Genomic DNA, 11,569 nt, shown 5'->3' with positions numbered 1-11,569 from the left:
TTTTTTTTTTTTGGTGGAACCAGGAATTGAACTGAGGCCCTTGTGCTTGCCTGGGAAGCACTTATTCCACTGAGCCATCTTCCCGGCTATTAGTATATGTTTATAGTATGTACCATTGACATTTATATTAGGGAGCAGGTACATATACTTAATATGTCTTAATTATTTTATTATTTCTCTTCTCCTCCCCTCTGCCCCTGCCCTCCATCTCTAGATCTTTCCTGTTTGCAACGGGTCTGCCTCCCTGTTTCCTTTTATGTTCTGTGTGTCCACTGAGACTCCAGGAAGGTCTCTGTGGAAGTCCTTCTAGACCCAACGTCACAGTTGCATCTTCAGCCTCCTATAGGATGCCTACACTGCATGGGCAGGAGAGATCTTCCAAAAATTCTTTTTGCCTGTCCCTTTCCTGCTGGCCATTCCATACAGGGACCCTGAGTTCTGCTTGATCTGGGGCTGGAGGCCTTCCGTGCGATAGATTTAGCGCTCAGTGCTCTGGACACAGGCTTCCTCAGCTGTCTTTCCCCACACACTGACCATGTGTCCTTGAAGACCCAGTTTAGAGCACAGGCTTTGCAGTGGTCTCTGGGGTGGTTTGTAGTCTGGCTTTTCCTTTTTCTGTCTATAGATTTCTGGTGAATCATTCTCTGTACGCTTCATTATCTTCATCTATAAATTGAGGGTAGTCACCTACCCCCTCCAAGGGCTGTTATAGGGGTTAAATGGCTTTTTTTTAAAAATTTGTATTTGTGTGTGTGTGTGGCCAGCTCAGCCCCCCAGGGGGCGGGGCTGGCTGGCAAGTGGTGCTGGGGGATTGAACTGCAGTCCCTGTACTTTGCTAAGCTTGTTCTAAGTAGGTGCGTTAGACCACTGAGCCATCTCACCAGCCCCCTTAAATGGCTTTTAATATAAGGAAAGCACTCAGTTTAGTTTTGGACCTCAGTATGCTGTCAGTAAATATTAGCTGTTGCCCCTGCATCCTAGAACTTTTTTGACCAATATATAGCAGAACACCCTCCTCCCCAGATAGTTAGCAGATCTGAGGCTTAGTTCTGGCTCCATTTGAGACTTACTGTCTGACCTGGAAGGAAGTAATTTTGTCTTCTCTAAGTTTCATTTTCCTCTGCTAAAAAACAGAAGGTATGGATTGAGTATCTCATTGATATTTGGACTCAACCTTTCAACATATGGTGTGTGGCTTGTTTTTCCAAACAGATTTCCAGAAGTTCTATGACATTAAGTTTACTCTTGTATACTGTTTACTTCCTCAAATGACCAACATACATGAAAAGTATTTGAGTAAGTTTTAACCCCATCAGCTGGATTCCAGGAAGCACTTTGAAATGGCTCCTGTAATGTGGAAACTGGAAATGTCTGGAGTACAAAGGGCTTGGTTACAACTTCAAGGAGGTCCCAACCCTTAGTATGCCAGAAAATACCAGTTATTATTAAGAAAGAAGGTGTGTTTCACTTGATAACCCTTGTTGCTGAATAAAGTATTAGCCGTTATTGTTCTATTTATTATTCCTTTGTAAACTGAGCGGTGTTTCTTTGTGCCTAGTCTGTAGGGTTTGTTCTTCTGAGAAATGTGAGACTATGGACCCTTTCTTTACATCTTGGGTAGATAATTAACATCAGCAGAGCAGTGATAAGTGTCTTCTGGTTGGCACATAGATCAGAGCTCTTGTATTTTGCTTTTGTAAAGAAAGACATAAACCAGAGGGGGAATCTGACCAAACCAGAGGAGGATCCAGGCTGAGAGGACCCTCTCTGATGGGCACCATGTTTTATGGTGCAGGAGTAGGAGCATGAAGGAGCAGGATGGAAGGTAGAAGGATTGGTAGGAGGCCGAGGCAGAGTGGAAACTCAGAGTCAGAGAGATCTAGGTATTGAAGATAGCAAATGGTTATGACTAAGACAGGCCTCTCAAGACATGCTCTGGGCATTGTACCTTTTCATGAGACATCTTGGGAAGCCCCAGGTGACATATGTCCAGCAGTAATCACTCTGACCACTCCCTTAGGAATGGGTGTCTGAGAAAGTTGTAATCTGTTTCTGAAGAGAGCAAGTAGCTCCTTATCTACAAGTATAATTATAAAGAGATTTTCTTTTTCAACTGCAAGAAACAGGAACTTTTGCTGCCAAATTTAGCAGTGTTTTAAGTCCTTCAAATCTTCTTTGAGTGGTACCAAAGCTCTCAGCTTTGTTGTTATCTCTTGTTGAAATATTGCCTGGAAAGGTCACATCAACAGTGCCAATTTATGGGCCTGCTGTACCGAAGTGTGCCTATGGCATTAGGGAGTTCCTGGAAATAGGTGCTTCACAGATTTTCCCTTTGAGTGAGGCTGTATATAATTTAAAATTCTTTTTGCTTTAGAAGAACAAATACTGTAGAGTAAGGTCAAATATTATACTGCTTCTGTAGTTTTGTTTTGGTAGGCTTCCATAGGCAAGATTCAGATTCTGTAGGGGCTCCATGTAAATTAGAAGAATCTTAGCCTTGATCATCCTTAAAGCTATCAAAACCTGGCCCCCTGCTCCTTGATGGAGGTAAGTTTCCTTGGCGCAGTTCATGCCCAAATCACACATTTACGAGTGCAGACTGTGGAAGTGTAAAAGTCACAGTGGAACTTTGTGGTCATTATCTTTAGACAAGAAAGTCAGACCCATGTATCTATATGCTATGTCACTTGCCAGAAAGGAATAGAAGTAGGGAAAGGAAGTGAAAAAATGTGACTGACCCTAGTGGCTATATACGGGTGTGACAGGAAGATACCCAGGACAGCGCAGATGATCCTGGCAGTGGCAGTGACCTTGGTCTGTGCTCTTTGGCTTTACTGAATCAGCTGCTGTATTTAGGCTTGGTGTTTTGGAGTCCAGAAAGTACAGAAATTTCTTATAAGTTTTGCCCCCCCCCTCCACCCCATCCCTTTGTGTTTAGAGGTAGGAATGGGCTCTGGGTGTGAGTCATCCCTGCTGGTCAGGGTTAAGGCCAACTGTGCCGGGAGAGCCAGCTGTGGGGGTACCAGTGGTAAGAGGGGTTGTGGTTTCTTTTATTCTGAGTAGTGCCCAAGGGGAAGTGGCAAGGATCAAGTTAAAAAGAAAACAACTGGAAACTTGTGTTTTATCTAAATCTCATTAAATGGATTTTTAAAATTTATTTATTTATTTATTTTTGGTGTTTTGAGACAGTGTCTTGTTAGTTCAAGGCTGACCTTGATACAATATGTAGCTGCAGGCTGGGTGCGAACTTTTAACAGACTTCCTGCCTCAGCCTCCTGTGCACCATCATGCTTGGTGAATGGAAATTTTAAAAGCCTTTTTTTTTCCGTCTCAGAACCCACACAACTATTTGATAAATCAGTGGGTTTTGGAATCAGTGCTGTGCAGACTTGTTTTCACATGAAAAATCTTAAGACAGATATATATCTGCATGGCCTCACCGGAAGAGGTATAAAGTAGAAAACCCTTCAGGACTGCAACTTCTGGGAGCTCTGGATCCCCTAGAGCATTTAGCAGTTTGTTAGTAGATAGGGCAGGGATGACTACTGGTGTTCCCTAAGGGTTTATTCCTCAGTTTTTCCTGTAATTTACAGTATTTCTTTGGAACCTCATCTCTGCTGTCACTACTAGTGGACAAAAAAACAAAAACAAAAAAAACAAGGGGAATCCCTCCCCCCATTTTAAGTATTTGGTACAGGGTCTGCAGGGTCTACAGGGTTTCATTACACAAATTGGACTCATAGTGACTCTCCTGTTTCCAGCCTCCCAAGCGCTGGTATTAAAGGAGCACCACCACACCCAGTCTCAGTTGTTGTCTCAGTGAGCCCTGGGGACAGGACTGGCGTGGCACACCTGGGATCAAACCCCAGCCACTGCACTCTGCCTAAACAGGTGTGTTTAGTCTGGGAAATCCACTTTTGATTCTCTTTCAGAAACTGTATTCAGGAGGCTGAGACAGGAGGACTCAGCCTGAACTATATATAACAAGACCCTGTCTCAATAAACAAAAACAAAAACACAACAAAAAAGGAAACATAAACTAAATTTATCCATTCAATAGATATACATGGATTGTCCATTCTGTTCTAGCTGCTGTTCTGTATGTTAAGATGGAGAGATAACAAATAGAACCAAGACTTTGTCAGGAAGTTCAAAGTAGATTGGGGAAAGTGGTTCAATAAACAAGGAAACAAATGAGATAAGAAGAATGTGAAGAAGTGAAGGACATAATTGGGGGGGGGGAGAGAGAGAATAAGAGAGAGAGACAGACAGACAGACTGACAGACAAAGACTGGCTAGATAGCTCAGCAGATTAAAGTGCCTACTTTGGCAGACACAAGGTTAGAGGTATATCTGCCTGCCATGCCCTGCCCTCGGGCATGCTGAGACAGCAATTGAGACTTGGCGTGGTGGGGCTTGCCTCTAATTCCAGCACTTGGGAGGCTGAAAACAGGAGAATCACTACAAGTCGGATCTGTGTAGTGAGACTTTGTAGACCCTGTACTAAATACGAGAGAGAGAGAGAGAGAGAGAGAGAGAGAGAGAGAGAGAGAGAGAGAGAGAGATCAACCCAAGGGTTTAGAGAAAACCTCTTTGAGATTGTGACATTTGGGATATGAACTCAAGGGTGAGAAGCAGCCAGGAATGAGCAGGTTTGGGAAAAGTATATTCCTGGAGAAGAAAATAAACAATTATTTATTTATTTCTTACATTTTAAGAAAGTGCTACGTTGTAGGTAATTGGAGTCTTCTTTGCTGTCTCTCCAGCCTCATTTGTTTTAGTGACCATATTGCTTCTGAAGGAAAAGACCTGTAGTTGAGGAAGATCCCTTTGTTTTCCAGATTATTTTTAACACTGATTCACTGAGCAAAGCCCCTGACCTGGGAAAGAACTTGACACGTTGAGTGAACATAGCAGAGGTCCTCATTGTTAGGGTACAGGGAGCAAGTGGCTGAGGGTATAAAGTGTTGGTGGAGGCTTATTCAGAGAGAGCCTTTGGCCATTATTGGGAGCTTCAAGAAACTAGCATCAAAGGTAGATATTCTCAGTTTGTGGCACATCTTGGAATAAAGTATGGACATTTGGGAGGTTGGGCTAGCAACGAGCAACCCTGAATCTAAGAAGAATCAAGAAAAAGTATGGGCAAACAGACGATCAGGTCTAAGGGTAGGCATGTGGCTCCTCAGCTAACAGAATTTGAGTGGATCTATACTTCGGAATTCTTGGGATTATGTGTTTTACAATTTTATGCATATTTTAGGTTTCTGGTATATCATTAGGAGAATGGTAATTCTATTCTAGGCATCATGTTATACTAGGCATTTTTGTGTCATTTTAACGAACCCTCACAACAATCTGAGTGAATTTGTTGATGTCCTGATGTCTGCAGAATTCAGAATAGCTGGCTTGCTTTAAAATTTAAATCTGGGGCTGGGGAGTTGGTTCAGTAGAATAAAGCGCTTGCCTGGCAAGCGCAAGGGTCTGAGTTCAAATCCTTGGTTCCGCAAAAAAAAAAAAAAAAAAAAAAAAAAAAAAAAAAAACCAACAAACAATAATAATAAAATAAAGTTTAAATCTGTCTGTGAGATCCTAAAGCATGCTTTTCTTTTATACCTGCACTCTGATTGATATACCATATGTAGCTCCTCCTAGTTACCTAAAATACTGTATATAATGAGGTCCCCCCCCAAAAAAATTGTTAAGGTCCAGGGAGATGGCTCAGTAGGATAAATGCTTCCCTGGCAAGCCCAAGGGCCTGAGCTCAATCTCTGGTTCTAGGGGGGGAAAAATGGTTATTTACTGTCTGATGTGCCTTTCTATCCAAAGCTAAACTAGATTTTGAATGTTCATAGAATTAAATGAGTAATTTTTAGCTTTCTCTGAAAGGAGTACCTGGCAAAATAGAGATTTTGCTGCTTCCTATAAAATATAGCATAGAGAGTGTGGCAAAAACTCAGATAACCTGAGTTTCGCCCTTAATCTCATCAGGAAGCATGATGGTCCTTCATAGTAACAACCCATGAAGGGTTAGATGTTTTAGATGATGTTTTCTCCCATTTTATGTAGTGATAAGATGACATTTTGTTTTTTCTGTATTTTAGGGAAGCTTCTACAGGGTGTTCAACGTCTCACTACTAGATCGGACTCATAGTGATTTTCCTGTTTACAGCCTTCCAAGTGCTGGGATTAGAGGCACACACCACAACACCTAGTCTCAATTGCTGTCTCACCCCTGGGCTGGGCCTTCACAGCAGAAGATGACATTTTTGGTAGAAGTTAGAATTTCTTTTTGAAGAAATTAGGTAATTTGTCAGTAAAACAGCCCATTTCCTAGTTTGATTTCTTCTAGAATCTCAGGATTGGGAATGTTTGAGGAAAGAAAATTTATCAGGCCACAATTTTGACTTCTTGGAACCTGAATAGTGGCTAGTTTCTATTTGTAGATAATTCTTTTTCTAAAGGGACTGTTCCCATTTGGATTCTATAAATCAAGGCCCGGGATTCTGAAGTGAAAATGCTGTGGGTTTTTTTGTTTGTTTGTTTATTTTTGGTGGAACTGGGGATCGAATTCAGGCCCTTGCACTTGCCAGGCAAGGGCTTATTCTACTGAGCTGTCTCCCTGGCCCCAATGCAGTGTATTTATAAGCTCTCATTTCTTGGTGTTCTTGGTCAGCCTGCTGAGGTGGAGTATTTTGCAAAGGGCAGAGTGGGGTAAGACTGAATTTCTTTCTTTTTTTTTTTGGCAGAACTGGGGGATTGAACTCAGGCCCTTGCACTTGCCAGGGAAGCGCTTATTCTACTGAGCCATCTCCCCGGCCCCACGACTGAATTTCATATGTAGCATAAATTCCTGTTACAGGGGAATTTTGTATGTTATTGTATTCTCCTTTGTCTCTCCATCCTCATTTGTTTTAGTAACTACTTTGCTTCTGAAGAGAAAGACCTGTGGTTGGGGAAGATGCCTTGAGAAGCTGTTTCTCTGATTTTTTTTTTTTTTTTTTTTTTTGGTTAACATTGATTCGCTGAGAAGACATTAAACAGTCACCTACCATGAGCACAGATGCAGAGATGAGTTAGAGAATGAGGCTGAGAAGATTGGCAGAGGTTGAAAGGGCCAGAACCATCTAGGAACTGGGGACTCACTGTTCTAAAATTGGGAAAGAAACATAGGTGGGCTGGGATTGTAGAAAACACACCTATGAGGCCATGTAGAAGACACAGCAGAGTGGGAGAAATCTTGCCTGTCTCACTGGGTGTAACTGGAGAGGTGATAACCCAGAGCCTCAGAATTCATTGAACGCAGAGTATAAGGGCTAGAGGTCTAAACTCCATATGGCAGGGCTCTATGGAGCTTTACGGAAATGGCTTTCAGTCTCGAGTGTGCACCAGACTTGGCCGGAGACTTCCTTTTCAATTTATTCTTAAGTCTCAAATAGAGCCTGAGAATTTGTAGTTTTAACAAATTTGCAAGTGATGCCTCTGCTATAATTTGGAACCCCACTTTGAGAACCAGTGCTTAAGAGGCTGGGTAGCTGCTGAGATGCACGAAGGATTTGAGGGCCAGATGTTTATTGGCTTGCTTTCCTTTACTAACCTACAATTTCCTGTCTATAAGTGGACACTTTAGAAGTTCTGTGGTGGCTTGCTCTGTAATATCAACAAGGTCTGCTGAAGATCTGTGCTTTCACTCACAAGGACTCTTCTCACAGTATCCATGTCACTTCCTGGTGAGATTTCCAGGTGTGTGCTTATTTCTAAACAGCTGCTTGTTGATTTTTGGAAAAAGCCCATGTTGGGCATTTGATTGCAATAGAGTAGGTGACATTTAAGCCAGGGAAAGCATCCCCCTGCCCTTGACACAGCCTGCTGTCCTGGTTGGCAGGCTTGTTTTAGGAACTACAAGCAGGCTAGGCACTGTGTTCTGTTGATTAGCCAAGTTTACACAGGACATGCCTGGGAGATTATCTTTTTAGCTCAGGAGTTGAATTTCAAGGGCAAAGTCCACAGTTGGCAGTTGAAAGGCTGAAAACACCTGGAAGAGAGGATTTCATTTGTTTTTCACTTACCCAGGCCTCAGTGCCTCTTCCCACAGAGGTCAAGTTTTCTACTTGTTGCAGCCACTTGGGTGACAAGGTGACCTTGGGATTCTCAAAACAGCATGGCTGCAGACACTGCCCCTTGCTGTCTGCTTCAGCACCCATGGCTTCAGGTGAGTTAATAAATGGAAACCACCCTGCTTTCCTTGGCGTGTTAGTTTCCAGATTCTTTTCCTGGACTAGCTTTTTCCTTTTGAGGAGAGGATCTTCACTCCCTACTTTGTGGTCAGTGACTTTTGGGTTTTCCCCATGGTGTTCCTTTTCCTTAGTTTCCTGCTTTAGTTTAGCATAAACACAGTTTCTGTTTCCATGTGGAGACCAGTGTTGAAGGTTACCTAACCCAGTACTTCGCAATCTAATCAAGTAAGACACGAGAGTAAGGAGGCCGCTACTGGTAGCCTGAGATAAGCAGCCCAGGGCTCCTGTGCTCTCAGTGCTGTCCCATGGTTGGAGTCATTCCTGGTATGCTTGGTACCTGGGAGCTCAGGTCTAGTCCCAGAGGCCTGGAAATGCAGAGGTGAGAAACCTGAGTGTCCATGGTGCCAGCTAGGCCTGGGAGTACAGTCTTTTCATTTCTGCTGGTCTAGGACCTTGTTTCAGATTAGCAAGCAAGCATGAGCCTGTCTCAGGCTAATTCTTTTTCTAAGTCTTTAAAAAAATAAAAGGCAACTTGTATTTTAAAACTTTTACAAAAATGGGGACTATAAAAGGAAGCACGTGAGCTTCTGCTATAAACCCATGCTTTATGTATTAGTGCTTACAAGAGTTGCAGCGCCGGGGCAGGGCTCCTCAAAAGACTTCACATGCTCTGAATCAGATTTAATGCAGAACACAGAAATTTACGAAATTGGGCTACAGTGGCCGTCCATGGAGTCAGATGTCAGATATAGAAGAGTGCAAAAGATCTGCCTGAGCACTAGAGAGCCAAAGGCTTCAGCTGAAGACCCGGAGCCTGCAGCAGTGACCCCAGGAGTCTGCATCAGGAGGGTGAAGGATCCGCCTAGGGTCTGGCCCGGGAGGTCAAAGGGGCAAGCGCTGGAAGCAAAGCCTGCACAAGTAGCCGAAGCTGAGGAATCTGCACCAGAGCCAGGAGAAGATGCTGAAAGTGAAGGCAGACTGGTGCTCCTCCTAAGAGAACAGCCACTCTCCTCCAGCACAGTCAGCCTCCACAGAGTTTAGCTGAGACCCTTGCTGCTCATTCTCCTTTTTATGTGGCTCGGACAGCAGTCCTCCTGAAGTGGCTGCCCTATGCCCAGAACCATGCTGACTCAGTTCAGCTGGGCGTTCCCACTTGTGTTGACAGTCAATTAACCACCACATTCCCAAATGAAATTATTGATATATATATTTCAGTATAGGGTCTTTAGGATCTGCAGGGTCTCACTACATGGATCAGACTCATAGTGATCACCCATAGTGATCTTCCTGTTTTCAGCTTCCCAAGGGCTGGGATTACAGGTGTGCATCACCACACCCAGTCTCAATAGCAGTCTCAGTGTGCCCTGGGGGCAGGGCTGGTATGGCAGGCCACCAGTCCCTGTGCAGTTGTTCTATTTTTAAATGATACATTTGCGTATTCATTTCTTTTTCTTTTTTAAAAAATTATTTATTACATTTATTTATTGTGTGTGTGTGTGTGTGTGTGTGTGTCCAGCTCAGCCCACCAGGGGGCGGGGCTGGCTGGCATGTGGTGCTGGGGGATTGAACCGCGGTCCCTGTGCTTTGCCAAGCTTGTTCCAAGTAGGTGCTTTAGACCACTGAGCCATCTCTCCAGCTCGCGTATTCATTTCTATAAGAAAGATTATACTCCAGCAAAAGTTGGAAAGCAAAACGTGTTGAAGGATATAGAGAAGTTAGAGCCCTCATGCGTTGCTGGTGGGGATCTAAGTGGCAGAACTGCTGTGAAAACAGCTTGGCTATTCCTTAGCCTAAAATTGCCGTGTGACACACCAGTTGCCCTCTGGGTATGCGCCTAGAAAAATTGAAAACGGACAGCCCACTTGGGCCCCCTTTCTGTCCCTCTTCAGACAGAAGCTTTCTTTCCCCCTATAAATATATTCTGCTCTTAGAAAAAAAGAAAAGGAAAATTGAAAACAGGACTCAGGTCCTTGAATGTCAGTCTTCACTGCAGCGATATCTGAAGTAGCCCAAAGGTGGATATAGCCCACCTGCTTGCTCGCCAATGCGTGCATAAACAAAATCTGTACATATATTATGGAAGTTGTTTTCCACTGTAAAAAGGAATGAAATTCTGATGTTTGTCACAACATAGATGAACCTGGAAAAATATTGTGCTAACTGAAATAAAATATCTGGAAATGGACAATTCATAGTCAGGAAGTAGACAAGAGGTTGCTGGGAGCTTGGGGAGAGGAGAACGGGAGTTATTGCTCAATGGTTGCAGTTACTGGGCAGTGAAAAAGTTTTGGAAATCGTTGGGGACGATTACACAACTCTGGAAGTGTAACTAATGGTACTGCGTTGTATGTGCACTTTCTAACCTGGCAAATTTTGTATTATATATTTCCCCACAATAAAGCAAAAGTATATAATACATTACTGAAATTTTTAATTTGCCCGTAATCCACTGTGGGTATTTTCCTTATCCTGACATCACATTTACCAGAAACATTGTGTTTCTTCAGACAGATGTACCCTACTGGCAATGTATTTAATCAGTCCCCTAATGATGGATATTCGAGTTGTTTCCAGTTTTCCTTTTATGAACTGTGCTGCAGTATGCAGCACCAAACAGCTGTCTTTGTCCAGATGTGCTAGCACTTGTGTTTCCTTAAGCTAAATTCCTAGAAGGAAGATTTGCTGATCAAAGAATGTACTCCTTTATGTTAATAATATTGCCAAACTCCTTCTAAAATTGCATCAACTTTTCATTCAACAGTATGTAAAGGTACCTGATTCTGCCCCACCCTTGCCAACACAGGTATTATAAATTCTTTTAATCTTTGCTAATCTGATAGGTAAAAAATGACTCTTTTCTTTATGAGGATTTATTTAATTATTAATGAAATCATATGTCTTTTTTTAAATGTATTTGGTTTTTTTAAATTTTTTTTTTATTTATGTGTGTGTGTGGGGCAGCCCAGCCCACCAGGGGGCGGGGCTGGCTGGCATGTGGTGCTGGGGGATTGAACCGCGGTCCCTGTGCTTTGCTAAGCTTGTTCTAAGTAGGTGCTTTAGACCACTGAGCCATCTCACCAGCCCCTTTAAATGTATTTGGTACAGGGTTTCACAACACAGCTCGGAAACGTAGTGGTCCTCCTGTTTTCAGCCTCCCTATTGCTGGGATTATAGGCGTGCACCACTACACCCTGACTTGGTGGCCAGCACAGTGTGCCCAGGGGCAGGGCTAGTGTGGCATGTGGTGCTGGGGATCAAACCCCAGTCCCTTTTCTTGTCTAAGCAGGCTCTTAGTCCACTGAGCTATCTCACCAGCTCTGAAATCATGTATCTTC

The 11,569-nt window shown here is 43.2% G+C and overlaps 1 protein-coding gene across 3 annotated transcripts in view; it reads left to right on the top strand.

Moving 5' to 3' along the window:
- St5 (suppression of tumorigenicity 5) overlaps positions 1 to 11,569 on the top strand; it is a 179,446-nt gene that overhangs the window by 72,299 nt on the left and 95,578 nt on the right. The window contains exon 1 of one of the 3 annotated variants that reach the window (XM_023707592.1): positions 7,991 to 8,209. The exons of the other annotated variants lie outside the window; for them this stretch is intronic. The gene's annotated coding sequence lies outside the window, so the exon portion shown is untranslated. Of the gene's footprint in view, positions 1 to 7,990; positions 8,210 to 11,569 lie in introns of those variants that run through there. 3 annotated transcript variants of the gene reach the window in all.

Source organism: Octodon degus, unplaced genomic scaffold (genome assembly GCF_000260255.1).
Source record: "Octodon degus isolate 3935 unplaced genomic scaffold, OctDeg1.0 scaffold00302, whole genome shotgun sequence".
Taxonomy (NCBI): Eukaryota; Metazoa; Chordata; class Mammalia; order Rodentia; family Octodontidae; genus Octodon; species Octodon degus.
Note: the sequence above shows the minus strand (reverse complement) of the source record. Positions and strands in the feature narration are given on the sequence as shown.